The sequence below is a fragment of the Carlito syrichta genome, unplaced genomic scaffold, assembly GCF_000164805.1.
Source record: "Carlito syrichta isolate Samal-C Ts95f unplaced genomic scaffold, Tarsius_syrichta-2.0.1 Scaffold306577, whole genome shotgun sequence".
In the NCBI taxonomy this organism is placed as follows: domain Eukaryota; kingdom Metazoa; phylum Chordata; class Mammalia; order Primates; family Tarsiidae; genus Carlito; species Carlito syrichta.
Window position 1 is genome coordinate 81,947 of NW_007250673.1, and position 15,392 is coordinate 97,338.

Here is a 15,392-nt window from a genome sequence, read left to right on the forward strand (position 1 = left end):
TCTCGCTGCCCAGGCGGGTCTCGAACCCGCGGGCTCAGGCAATCCACTCACCTCAGCCTCCCAAAGGCGCGGGATTACAGGCTGAGCCACTGAGCCCGGTCATTTTAAGTTTTGATAACTATTTCCAAAGTGATCGCAAAGAAAACTGCACAAATTCAAGTTCCCATTAGCAATGATCACACTGCCTAGTTACCCATACCCTCAATGACATATTGGGTTTTCAAAATTTGTTTCTTTGACAATTAGCTTAAAACAGGGTATCTTATTGAAGTATTAGTTGGCATTTCTTTTTTTTTTTTTTTTTTTTTTTTTTGAGTTGGAGTCTCACTCGGTCTCCCAGACTGGAGTGCAGTGGCCACTCTCGGCCACCGCAGCCTCACCTGCTGGGCTCTGGCGATCCTTCTGCCTCAGTCTTCCGAGTAGCCGGAATTACAGGCATGCGCTACCACGCCTGGCTGATTTTTTGATTTATTGTAGAGAGGAAGTCTCGCTGCCCAGTCGGGTCTCGAACCAGCGGGCACAGGCAATCCACTCACCTCAGCCTCCCAAAGGCGCGGGATTGCAGGCAGAGCTACCGAGCCAGGCTCGGCATTTCTTATATTATGAACAATTCATATTCTTCATATCTGTGTCTATTTTTCTATCTAACTGTTGGCTTTTTCCCATTGAGCTGTTGGTGTTCTTTATATATTTATGAAATTAGCCCTTTTCCTACGATATCAGTTGCAAATCTTTTTTCCTAGTTTGTCTTTGCTTTTTGATACACTCCTTAAGTTCTTTTAACAATATAAAATTTGAATTTAGTTAAGTTTCAATAATCTTTTTTATTTTTGAGTCAGAGTCTCACCCTGTCACCCAGGCTGGAGTACAGTGGCAAGATCACAGTCACTACAGCCTCAAGCTGCTGGGCTCAAGTGATCCTTCCGCCTCAATCTTTCAAGTAGCTGGGTCTATAGGCTCACACCACCAGACCCAGATAATTTTCTGATTTATTGGAGAGACAGGTCTCGCCATGCTGCCTAGGCTGATCTGGAACTCCTGGGCTCAGGCAATCCTCCCACCTCGGCCTCCCAAAGTGCTAGGATTACAGGCATGAGCCACCAAACCTGGCCTTATTATCCTTTTCTTTAATGGTTTCTGATTATCTCTTACTTTCTATTCCCACAATCATCATAGTGAAAATCCTAACAACCTTGCAGGTCATTTCCCAATTGGTCAAATTTTCATCATTCCCTCTACCTTCCAACTGACCCTATACACTTATAGATTAATCCTCTTAAAATAATGTTTGCCATATAAGTCCCCTAGTATTCCTTCCTTAATGCCTATAGACTACTAAGTATACATTGTTAACAACTAGATCTAATATTAAGTCATTCACAATCTAACCTAAACTTATATGTCTCACAGCCCTTTATTGCAGCCAAATGGTTTATTGACTGATCTTAAATTTAAGAACAAAAGTACTTCCATTATGTCTTTGTTCAAATTATATCTCTTATTTTGAATGTTCTTCTCTTCCTTCAAAGGTCAATTCAAGTTGATATCTCTCTGCTCTCTTCCTAAGTACTCAAGATCATCTTGATTCAACAACTGTTTACTGAGGACCTACTACATTATACAAAAGTAGACAAACAAGTAAATCCAACTAATTTTGTGCCACGGTAGTACACAGCAAGAATAGATAGAGGCCTCTAAACATTTAAGTTTTAGCTGAAAAATGAGAAGTACAACCCAGATTTAAAGAAATGAAACAAAGACCAAGGTAAACAAGAACTTATTTCCTGTAAGTTAGTCTAACTGGAATACAGCATGCTAATGCTGGAGTAAAAAAGAGAAAAGCCTGGATAGGCGAATAGGGCTAAGCAGGATAGATCTTTAGGCCAATTTAAGGAAGTTTTCATCTTAAATTAAGGGCAACTGGAAGCTACAGAATCATTTTAAGCAAGACAGTGAGCTGGTCAGAGAGGAATTTTACAAAGACTGTGATCTTGAGTCTAACCAGCACTTAAGTGACAAGACTTGAAACTGATTCAAACGTCAAATATACTCTTATTTATCCAATAAATCCAGTTTAAACAACTGTAGAATAGAGTGTTGCAGAAAGGTGGAATAAGTAATGTGCTGCTCTACTTCTTTGACTAAGGGCTTGGAATAATTATTGTCTCTAGTCAACTTTAAACAACCAATCACACTAAGTTAAAGATGAGACTCCTAATAATTTTTAAAAATTCATAATTTTATTATCATAAGACCTAATATGGGCCTCTAATTTGGGCTATTCATTCCACAATTTCACTCTTTTTTAAAAATTTCTTGTAAAACAAATTGTCATATCTGTTTCTTATCCTATTTTCAAGATCTAGGATTAAATGTCCAGGAAGATTTTAGGATCACTGAGTTTTCCCACATTTAGCCTGGGCAGTAAGAAACTAGTTACAGGGAAAATTATCTATCTCATCACCCAGTTTACTTCTCTACACTGGCATTCTATGTGATTACTACAAAGTTGTTCCAAACAAACACATTCAAAAAACGAAAAGTTTGGCTTCTATACTGCTGATGGGAATGCAAACTAGTACAGCCTCTTTGGAAGACACTGTGATGGTTCCTGAAAGAACTAGAAATTGACCTTACATATGACCCAGCAATTCCCCTACTGGGAATAAACCCAGAGGAACTCAAATCATTTTACAAAAAAGATACCTGCACATGTATGTATGCTTGCTGCAGCTCTATTCACAATAGCAGAAACATGGAACCAACCATGTTGCCCATTGAAGCGGGACTGGATCTAAAAAAATGTGGCACATAAACACAATGGAATATTATGCAGCCATAAAGAAGGACAAACATATGGATTTCTCAGCAAATTGAATGGATTTAGAGTCGATCATACTCAGTAATCTATCACAGAAACAAAGAACAGAGTACCATATGTTCTCACTCATAAGTGGACCTTGAACAATTATAATACTATAAGAAAGTGATTGGCAGTAGTGGGAAACTGTCAGTGGAGTGAGGGTGGGATTGGCAGTTGAAGAAAACTGCTAGGGGAGGGAGGGGTATACCTCATCAACAAGGGTACCTGAATAATCAATGTTTGTATACCTAATCCTAAATTGTACCCTACATCGTTGTAATTAAAAAAGCAAAATAAAATAAAATACTAGTAATATTTTACCTAGTTTAAAAAAAAAAAGTTTGACTGCATGTTTCTCTAGAATGTTTTTAAAATTTTCTACTCCCCATTCTCAATACTATAAGTCAGATACCTAATAGGAATTGTTTTACTCTTTCCTGATGGCTGGTAATAATTCCTTTTTGATTATCCATGTCAACCTTAGCGGTTAATGGTAGAACAGTCATTCTTAAATCTTTTGTCACAGGATATTCCATCATCCTGCCTGTGGCAACATGATGCACTTTCAAGGTAACAGAAGAAAGTAACTTAGTAGAAACAAAAAGTTGATATTACAATATTATAAATGCAGCTACGGTACTAACAGGGGATGACAATTACACTTTTATCATCAAGTAAATACCTCTGAGTATTCTCAAACTCAAAAGTGTACTGTTTTTTCTAATTTCAATTCATTACTATGTCACTTACCATTCCTCGCTGTAAATATTTTAAACTATAGGGAGATTTTTATTGAAACTAGAATTGTACTTAATATGTCACCTCCCTCAGGAATTCAGCTTCACAAGACTATTTCTATTCTCTTCCCCAGAATCTTTCTATCTAATTCTACCTTGCCCTAGTTGTTTCCCACACACAAAGACTGATCCCAAGAGCTTTATAACCTAACTTAGCCTTTTCTTTCCACAAATAGGAAATAATGTGTCTCTGACTCTATACAGAATGTGGCAATATAATTCATACTTTTGGAAAGAGGACTAACATCTCAAGCTGACAACTAGATAATAAATATCATTAGGTACCAAGCACACAAGCAGAATATCCCAAAAAGTATACCTTTCACAAGAAGACACAAGCAGGCTTAATCAAGGTGACATTTTCAGTAAAACCTGCAGTCACTTTTTTCTCGGGTATTATGAAATAGACTTCTTTTTAGCATTATTGCCTTATTAGACCCAAATCATTATTTATCTTCTTTCTTATTTGTCTACAAAACTAAAAAAACAGAAGTTGATGGTAGTCACCAAATGTGACTCATTAACCACACAATTCCAGACATTTCTTTATGAGCTTAAATTCACACAGAATTCTTACAGACAACTTATAATGGCCTCAAAAATAACCTATGAAGTATGTGTTATCTCCATTTTCCCAAAAGGAAAATGAAGTTCAGAGACAAAAAGTGACTTATTCATCTTTACAAAGCTGATAGCAGAGTTAGCACTTGAATTAAAGTCTCCATACCCTAATTCCATATCCTTTTTACTACATATCATCATGTTAATATCCAAAAATTTATATTTAATGCCTATTTTTTAAAGTTTTAATATAAAGGTTTTAACAGAATGTTTAGAGTATTAACATCATGCAGTCATATATACCAGACCAGTCTCAGACAATTAATCTCCTAATGTGTTCTCACAACCCATGTATTCAGACTACAGGACATCTCTTACACATGAAAAATAGTGAGGCTCATGAATAGCACAAGCTAATTTCTTTATAAAGTGCTTCAAACTACCCTTACATAATAACAAGGCTAAATAGTTATTATTTAACCATACTAAATAATTATTCAGTATTTAAATCTGACACTAATAAAACATTTATTTAAGCGACTACTAAACAAATAAGCTCCTGTACGAATACCAAGATGCTTTGTAAATAACCTGTTATACCAGACAAACTAAAAATAAAGGTCAAGAAGGCTATACATACTGTATGATTCCAATTCTATAACATTCTGGAAAAGGCAAAACTTTAGCAACAGTAAAAAGATCAAAAGTTGTCAGAGAAAAGATAGGGAACAATAAGAAGAATACGGATTTTCAAGGTAGTGAACATACTCTGTTTGACACTGTATGATACACTGTATGCTATGTATAATGGTGGACACATGTCATTATACATTGGTTCAAATGTATATGGACTTTGTGTGATAATGATGTGTCAATGTAAGTTCATCAGTTGTAACAAATGAACCACTCAGGTGGCGAGATGTTGAAAATGGGGTAGGCTGTGCATGTGTAAGGGCTGGAGGCATATGAGAAATCTCTGTACCTTCCACTCAATTTTGCTGTGAATCAAAAATGATCCTTAAAAAATATATTTTTTTAAAGTGAGAAAAAAATACCTATGGCAACTTTAATCTTTTCCTTACAATCGTTACTTCACAGGGCTCCAATTACCTATTTAGTAAACAGCACCCTTGGCCATCAATCCTAGGCTTCAGTGCAGCTCTTCTTTACACACCCATTGCTCCTCGCCACATCTGCCCAGCCCCTTCTAGCCTGTTTTTCCTTTAAAGTCCAAAAACAGGGAGGGAGTTTGGTACAGACAAGATGGAGAAGGCAGGCAGTGGGACCAAGGAATTCAAGAAATTCTAAAGAGGGAAATCAGCAAGGAAATCTATAGGAGAAAATCTGCAGCAAAAAGGAGAAAAGAAACCTGAGTTCATCTGAATTTGTTTATTCATCTACACAACAGGAAAATCATACAAAATGAAATTACCCTAAAATACAGAACATGCTGACATTACAAACATTTCCCTTCTTTAACAAATGTCTTTGCTGTATGCAATTCTAAAACTAGAACTTGACAATATGCTTACATGTCCTCCAGCTACAAGCAAGATGATTTTTCAAAAGTTGACCATAAATGCTACATTTTTCAAGATATAAAAGTATGTGTGTCAAAAGTGCCATCACAAAGACCTATCTCTCAGAATATATTTGGAAAAAAATTGCTAAGATTAAACTTTTATGATTTATTACATGGAAGAAAATTGTGCACCTTATCTTCTGGGTATTCTTAATCTGAGTTGCCAAGGTAAGCAGGAGTTCAACGCGTTTTTGAAAGTCACATAAGAATTGTTGTTAGGGATGTGTGTGTCTATTTGCTTGCTTGTCCTGGTCATCAGTGAGGAAGCTAGGCCAAACTTGGAAGGCCAAACATCTGAGTCATTTAGGAAAGGCTCCAGAGGTAAATCGGAAACCCCTCAAACAGGTTTAAAGGTGGTTTTGGCAAAATCCACTACCACCATCTCCCCCACCTCAGCAAAACACTACTCTCTTCATCTGAAACTTCAAGAGAGGCACAAAGGCTGGAGTTCTGCCAGCAATCCAATTCATTTCAGCAAACACTGATTAAGCACCAGTGAAATAGAAAGCATTGAGTCAAAGGTGCTAGAGATGCCATTGAGTTAGAGGAAGACATAGCCTAAAAACTTTCCAGATGAAAATATGGTTAAGACTGTATAATCCAGGCAAGGCAAAACAATTACAAAGAGAGGAGTACAAAGAACAAAGCCCAGAAATTTCATCAGGGAGTAGGATGAAACTTGGGGATATTACTCAGTTGATCAACAGAAGCTTCCTAGTCTTGTTTGTAATTTTCTCCCATTCAGTATACTCCTTCTACATCAGATCTGAAAATGCCTTTTTGTTCTAACTTACTATTAAAGGGGGATATTTCATAAAATAAGATATAAGATAATTTTTTTTTTAAAGGAATGATGAAAAGATTCGGAGCAGAAAAATGTGTCATGATGCTAACAAGATGCAAAGCATAATAATTCAACTTCTATACAGCCTCAATTTTATTGGTCAAGGAAAATAGTATCACTTCTTTTTTTTTTTTTTTTTTAGTTAGAGTCTGACTCTTGCTATCCAGGCTGGAGTGCGGTGGCACACTCAGGGCCACTGCAGCCTCCGCCTGCTGCGCTCAGGCAATCCTTCTGCCTCAGCCTTCCAAGTAGCTGGAACTATAGACACACACCACCATGCCCGGCTAGTTGTTGTGATTTACTGTAGAGACGAGGTCTCACCAAGTTGCCCAGGCTGTTCTTGAACCTCCGGGCTCAGGCAATCCCTTCGCCTCAACCTCCCAAAGTGCTGGGATTACAGGCTGAGTCACTGTGCGCCAGGCAATAGTATCACTTCTATATCACATTTACAAGCTGTTTGGTGGTTTACAAAGGACTCTCACATGAATTAAATTAAACTCAAAGCAATCCTTTGCCAGGTACAGGTTGTGATCCTCTCAGGTAGTAAATCCTCACAAGATAGTCTCCAAGGATTCTTGCTTCATGTCCTTCCTGTCCCTCCCACAATTAATCAGGGCTGGTCTGTGACATCAATGGAACACATCAAAAATTATGGTGTGAGGCTGGGCACAGAGGCTGACAACTGTAATCTCAACACTTTGGGGGACTGAGGTGGGAAGAGTGTTTGAGACCAGGAGTTCAAGATCAGCCTGGCAACATAGCAAAATACCATCTCTACAAAAATTTTCTAGCACAAGTCAGGCATGGGAATCCTCACCTGTAGTCCTAGCTACTCAGGAAGCTGAGTTAAAGAATCACTTGAGTTCAGAAGTTTGAGACCAGCCTAGGCGACATAGTGAAATCTCACCTCTATTGTAAAAAGGGGTCAAAAAGCCTAGGCAACAGAGTGAGACCTCATCTCTACCAAAAATACAAAAATTAGCCAGGCATGCTGGCACATGCCTATAGTCTCAGCTACTCAGGAGGCTGAGGTGCAAAAACAGACTGAGCCCAGAAGGCTCAGTGAACCATGATCGTGCCACTGCACTCCAGCCTGGGTGACAAAGTAAAACTCCGACACACACACAAAAAGAATAAAGGTTAAAAAGTAAATTTAAAAAAAAAAAAAATATATATATATATATATACACACACACACACACACACACACAACTATATTTTTAACATCTCCCTTTTTGTGGGGTTCCTTCCTCATAGGAGATAAACAGATATCTCCCTCTTTAAAATAAAATAAAATAAAGAAGTCTACAGCAGTGCTTCTCATTCTCAAGCACAAATTAGAATCTCCTAAGAGCTTTTTAAAAAGTCTGACTGCTGAGTTTCAAGTCAATGACAAGTAGCACATAAAGGAAAAAATTCCAACTGGTATCTTTACAAGGTTGAAATTGGCTTCATTTCCTTTGGGTATATACACAGAAGAGGGACCTCTGAGTCATATGGTAGTTCTAGTTTTAATTTCTTTAGGAACCTCCATACTTTTTCCGTGCTGGCCCTATCAATCTACATTCACACCAAAAGTGTACAAGTGTTCCTTCTTCTCCACGCCTTCACCAACACCTGTTATCTCTTGCCATTTTGGTAGTAGCTATCTTAATGAGTGTGAGTATATAGAAACAACCTAAGTGTCCACCAAAGGAGGAATGAAAAAAGAAACTGTTTTACATATATACCATGAATATAATTCAGTCTTTAAAAAAAAAAAAGAGAGAGAGAGAGAGATTCTGCAATTTGTCATAACATGGATGAACCTGGAGGACATTAGGCTAAGGGAAATAAGCCAGATACTGAAAGAGAAATACTGCACGATCTCACATGTGGAACCTAAAAAGAAAAGTCAAATATACAGAGATGGAGAATAAAACAGTGTGGTTACAGGGGAAGGGGAAGAAAATTGGGAGCTGCAGGTCAAAGGATACAAGCATCAAATACATGTGATGGACAAGTCAAGAGATCCAACGTACAACATGAGAACAATAGTTAATAATAACTGTATTCAGAATTTTGGCTAAATGAGTAGATTTTACCTACTCTTGTTATATGCACAAAAATGGATAGACAACTATGGGCCAGGAGTGGTGGCTCACGCCTATAATCATAGCATTTTGGGAGGCCTAGACAGGAGGATGCTTGAGCCCAAGAGTTTGAGACCATCCTGGGCAACATATGAGACCTCATCTCTACAAAAAAGTCAAAAAATAAGCCACGCATGGTAGCAGACCTGTAGTCCCAGCTACCTGGGAGGCTGAGGCAGAAAGATTACCTGATCCCAGGAGGTCGAGGCTACAGTGAGCAGTGATCATGCCACTGTACTATAGCCTGGTGACAGAGTGAGATACCAACTCAAAAAAAAAAAAAAAAACTTTTGCTTCACTATAGTAATCACTGTATTATCTATATGTATCCCATAACATCATGTTATATTCCATAAATATACACAATAAAAAATAATAAAATTTATTAAACAAGTAAATAACCTGGCCAAAGCACAATTAAGAAGACAATTAAGTCAATGTCTGCTAAGAGGGACCCAAGCACCCCCACTCTCTATCCTCATCCCTATTCGCTCCATTATCCCCAACAGTTCAGCTCTGCCCCACCACTCCAATGAAACCAATGGCTTCTGACACTTTGCAATTATCATCATACTTGATAATCTATAGCATTAAATTTTAACTGGGTTTCACCTCTTAAAACTTTCTCTGTCATTGGACTGAAAAGATGTGCTTTCCCTTTTCTCCCAACCTCTTCTTCAGTGTCCTTGCATCTTTCTCTCTCATAGTTTGTCCTTTAAATTGCAATATTCACTAAGATTTATTTTAGCCCTTCTTCTCTTTTCTATACAATTCCTCTAAGCACTTTCATCCTTACCCATGCCTTCAACTACTCTCCATATGGTAAGAACTCAGAAATCTGTATCACAAGCCTCCGCAATCTCCTGTAATGTTCCAGGATCCTATATCCAACTGCCTTCCAGACACCTCCATCTTGCCAATGATATGCCCTACAAGCACATTAAACACAATATGTCCAAAGCTGAACTCATTCTCCCCACCCCATACCTGATGCCTTCTTTTCTCACTTCTCCTTCCTCCCTCTTCCTTCTTTTCTTCCTTCCTTCCTGCCTTCCTTCCTTCCTCTTTTCCCACTACTACCCAGAAACATGGGAGGCATTCTAACATGCTCACTCTCCCATACCTTTTACATTCAAACAGTCAAAAAGACCAGCCAATTCTCCCTCGCCCTATTTTTCCTACATGCTTACTTTTCCATCCCCACTACTTCTGTCCTTGTCTGAGCTCTCAACCTCTTATCCATGCTAACGCACTGCCCTTTTTGGCCTCCAATCTTGTCACAACCCCATCCCCAATACAACTCCACACCACTCTACCTAGCATACTGCCTCCCCTGTGATCTTTCACGGCAGTCACAATTCCTCAGTGGCTCACTATTACACATGGGATAGGACATACACTCTGAAATAGCTAGCCAGTTTCATCGCTTCTCACTCCTGTCCTTGCCCTTCACACTCTCATATAACTGACCCACAATACACATAGTTCCCAGAGCACATTATGTTCTCATAATGCTACACTACTACTCATGTTGTTAGCTTCACCTGGAAATGCTTGTCAACATGCTCACTCCTACTCAGCTTTCAAGTCTCAGCTCAAACACAATCACTACTAAAACTCTTCCCTGGTATTCCTGGCAGGAATCAAGAGCTCTTGCTAGGTTTCCTTTGCACTTGTACCATTACAGCAAATAGCACACTGTATTTGAACTGTTGGTCCAGATGTCTATAGTCCTCCTAAACTTCACGATCCTCGGTCTTGGACAAATGGACAATAGCTTTTCATCTTTTATGTCCTCATCACTAGTTCAATGCACACCGATATAATAAAAAAGAAAGAGAGGTGATTATGAATTAACTATATAGGCCAACAAAAATCAACTGGACTTCCGAGTAAAAAAAAAAATCTCAAAAAGTACAGACATCTGTAACTTCTACCCATAGAAAAATACAGTTATTTAGGTAGTATCAAGATGATAAAGAAAAAAAACTTAAAAATTGGGCTAAGCAGACAATAAGAAAGTAAGAGTTTCCAGTGGAACAGCTGACAAAGATCAACAGAAAAGCAAGAGAAAAAGCTGGTTCTATAAGCAGAGTCATTCATTTGCCTATGTCCATGCACTGAGTCAAAAAGGGCACCTTCCTCTCAGATCACCATCCCTCTTCCTTTGACATATTCTGCATACCCTTTTCCCAGTGCCCACTACCAAATCCCAAATTCCAAGGTAATTCCATTCCATTGGAGCCACAAATTCTGGCCAGTAGGTTAGCCTGGATTGAAGGGTTGGTGGCAGGGGGTGGAGGTGGGGGGTTGGAGCAGGGACAAAGGGTCGGAGCAGGGACAGAGAGTTTTTGTTCTTGTGACCTAGAAGAAAAACGAAACTAATATTTACTGAGGAACTACTTTGTATCAGATAGTGTGCTACTTTACAAACTCACTGAATCACATTTTAAAGGTTACACAGCTAAGCAATGACGGAGCCCATCTGAAAACCCAAGAACAGCCTCCAGAGTTTTTCTATACCCCTCACTACCTCGGAATGGAGAGGGATGTGGTCCAGCCATGCTTGGTTGGAACTCAGAATACACTTGCCTCTGAAACACTATAATAAATGTAGGTTAGCATCTACAATACCACCAAATATAATGGGCACACAATAAGTTAAAAAAGCTTTGGGATTCTGATTCCAAATCTAAATGCCACTTGTTATTTTATTCCAATAAGTATACTGTTAACATTACAAACAATAAACTTGATAATGAACTTCTGAAATACAATGAATTTTTTTTTAATTGAAATCTCACTCTGTCACCCAGGCTGGAGTGCAGTGGCATGCTGCTCACGGCCACTGCAGCCTCAACCTGCTGGGCTTAGGTGATCCTTCCGCCTCTGCCTTCCAAGTAGCCGGAACTACAGGCACGTACCACCATGCCTGGCTAAATTTTTTTTTATTTACTGTAGAGGTGAGGTCTCACCAAGTTGCCCAGGCTGGTCTCGAACCCGCGAGCTCAGATAAGCCTCTCACCCTGGACTCCCAAAGTGCTGGGATTATAGATGTGAGCCACTGCACCTGGCTACAACAGTTTCTTAAGTGAGGCTTTCCTTTAAAAATATTTTTGTTTCCACAAAAACTCAATATAAAGACCAAGAATAGAAGTATTTCACCTTGTTAACTTGTAAGAACAATGACACTAAACGATACCTGTGGGAAGTGTGCACATCCGACCAGGTGCTCATTTTTAGTTTACTGTCATTTGAATAAAACATCATATTAAACCCTATAGACCAGAGCTTATGATAGAAATACCACAAACTACAGCAGTACAGTTGATATGCCTATAATCTACTGACAAAACGTACTCCTCAGCAAAGTGAAACCAGGTGTCTGGTGTGAAATCAGATGTCTGTGGACTTGTCTTTCTCAGCTTCCAGAGCAGTATTAGATACACTAAATACACAGCTTAGCTGTATATTAAACCCACAAGTTGGCAAAATCATGACAGCTTGGACATGAAGCATCAGCATTTTTATTGTAATTCTTATAAACCAAAGACATTTCTGAAATAGAAATCCTAAGTTTAAGCACTCAGCTAAATGTGGTAGTATGTCTTTCTCACTTTGAGAACAGTGTCAGAGCTTTTTAAACACATTATAGAAATCTTTCCCTTCATGTTTCAAACTGACACCCTTTATCCAGGGCTGTGGAATGATCTGATAGGGCCACATTAGGTGTCAGTCCTTGTCCCAGAAATTCTAGGATCAGATACAGCAGGTGATCCCCTGTGAAAATGGAAACACCTACAAGGCTTAGCATCTATAGGAAAGTACTGGATTACTTTCCACAATCAAAAGGAAGATCACAAGAAAGTGACAAGTGATCAGATCAATAGCGAGGGAAATTAAAAGTCAGTACCTATATGTCAGGCACTGTTTTTAACACATTCTTTTTTATATATTCATTGTTCTGTTTTGACAGATGAGAACTGAAGAAGCAGAGAAGTCTTAGCGACCCAAAGTGACACAGCTAATTAAGTAAGAGCCAGGAATCCCTCATTTCTAATGACTAGAAAAGGTATGCTATTTCTACATGAAGATTTGGGGTAGAGGAAGAAGTGGTAGTAAGTAGCCAAGGTGATGGAGAAAAAGAAAGACTTTTATAATTTTACCAAATAATAGTCATTTGTACATAAACATATATATGATTTTTCGTATCTACCGATATACAACTAAGCTCTATGCCTGTTTAACATATAATTAAGCTATGTATTTAGTATGTGTATATATAACAAAAAGTTGAATAAATACCAAATTGTTAACAGCTGTCATCTGAGAGTGGCTCACAGGAGACTTTCTTTCATATCCCTGCAAGATCGAATTCTGGATAACTTTGTTTTGACCTTATGTAACTTTTTTTTTTTTTTGAGTTGGAGGGGTCTCCCTCTGCTGCCCAAAGTGGAGTACAGTGGCATGATCATGGTCACCACCGCCTCGACTCCAATGTTCAGGCAATCATTCTGCTCCATCCCCCGAGTAGCTAGGACTATAGATGCATGCCACTACGCCTGGCTAATTTTTTTTTTTGTAGAGATGTGGTCTCACTATACTGCCCAGGGTGGTCTCGAACTCCTAGGCTCAAGAGATCCTCCCAAAGTGTTGGGATCACAGACATAAGCCACTCTACCCAGCAGACCTTATGTAACTCTTGAAACCAAAAAAAGACAAAAGAACTTTTCCAGCTTAGATTTTAAAATGAGGTTAAATGCCCAGAAACTCATGCAAGTTAATGATCTACCTTAGTACTTACTTTCCCAAGTACACCACCCTAAACACTCTCCATGTTTTCTAATTTAAGTCCTTCTTACGGAACCATTCAAAAAGATATCCTAATCTACTTACTATATTAGAAAACTGGAATATATTTGCAAGATTTATTACTGAAGTACTAGAAAGACAATACTTCTATCCTCCTACAACACTGTATAGACCTGCAGACCAATAAGATCAGTAGTGCAGGGAAGGTCCTGCACATTAACATGTAAGTATTCAGAAAAATCCACAAAAAACTGGTGAAAGGCCAGCCCCAAAACGGCCATTTCCCACAGTGTCATCATCCTCACCATCCTACTTTTATCTAAATGGCCAGCACATGGTAGGAAAGAGGTAAATTATCTACCGAAGCAATGAATGAACACATCTCAGGAAACAATTACTTCCTGGTTTTTTATAAAGTAAATGATATGATCACCCATCACTTGAGCACAGATAAGAAGTCAGGTTCAGAAAAAGGCAGTCAATGTCAAGATGAATATAGAGGTCATTGGGTTTTTCTGTGTAAGTGCCCAAGAATGTGGTTTACGTTCTTGCTTGGATCTACTCTGAATTTTAACTAATTTAAAACGTTTATTTCTATGTGACACATAGCACACATAAGGGGTTCTCAACCCTGTGAAAGGAGCTGTGTTAAAAAAAAAAGAAGAAGAAGAAAAGAAAAGAAGGAAGCTGTGTTTCACTTCACTGTAAGGAGAGAGGGAAGCAGTGTTTTGAAGCAGTGATGAAAAAGTCCCAGAGAAGAACCAATGAGAGAGACCACACTGAAAATCACAGTAAACCTCTGAGGATGTCAACATACTGATAAGCAACTTTTCAGAAGCCAACTGAATGCTTGTGAGGAGATACCAAAAGCAAAAGTCTAGAGAAATAAGGCCCAGGCTGGTCATTTCTCTCCCCTCAAAATAGCTTCTTCTATAAGCTTAAGAGAAGATCCCCAAGAAATTCAATACTTGGGATACTGTTTCAGGGTACTGTAGGATTTTTTCATGAGTCCCCTTCTGAAATATAAAGAACCCTGGAGGGGTTCCTGTTAATTATCAAGCAGGACCTGGATTACTTAACACTACTGTCACAGGGATTAGTCAAAGTCGGCTAACAAGATATGAGCCAGAGACAGACAACCAGAGGACCAATGGTCCAAGTTAGAAGTGAAAAGTAAGGACAGTTTTCTGACAGGTCAAATGGCTGAAAGGGATTCATGTCGAAGCTGTTAAACTCCCAGCCAATTCTACAGACTCCAAAACCTGAAAATTGGGCTTGGGGCCTGTGACCTTTGAAGGTGGGTCCCCGATTCCTGATGAAGGTGAAATCGGGGCCCAAGTTCCCCAAGGGCAGTTCTGATTCTAGACCTTCTCTCCCTGGCTAGCTTCCCGGGGCTCTTTCGCAGGATCGGGTCTCAGTTGCTTCCACCCCTGGTCATTCCTTACTTACCCTTTCTCCCACTCTTCCTCGGTGAGAAGGGGAAAGTGGGTATTTTGTGCCCTCGCCCAATCAAAACCCTAAAAGTGAAAACGACAGAGACAGACACGTGCTTTAAAACCCTGTTGTCCAAGCCCGAGGCAATCCCACCACCTGCCCAGCACGTCCAGGCAAAAGCCGGCCTGTCCCTACGGCGCTCCCTCGCGGCCAGGATGGGGACCCGACGAGTCCCCTCCGAGGCGCCGAGGAGAGGGCGCGCTCCGGGGGCGCCAGGTCTGCAAGGAGGAGCGGGTCGGCTCCGGGCCAGGGGTCGCTGCCCCTAGGCGCCGGCTTCCCCCCGGCGTAAGCCAGGAGGAGGAGGAAG

The 15,392-nt window shown here is 39.5% G+C and overlaps 1 protein-coding gene across 1 annotated transcript in view; it reads right to left on the reverse strand.

Annotated features, from left to right (window-relative positions):
• The window catches only part of IMMP2L (inner mitochondrial membrane peptidase subunit 2), an 87,033-nt gene that overhangs the window by 71,347 nt on the left and 294 nt on the right, over positions 1–15,392 (reverse strand). Inside the window, exon 2 of the mRNA XM_021715024.1 lies at positions 15,041–15,108. The gene's annotated coding sequence lies outside the window, so the exon portion shown is untranslated. The remainder of the gene's footprint in view (positions 1–15,040; positions 15,109–15,392) is intronic.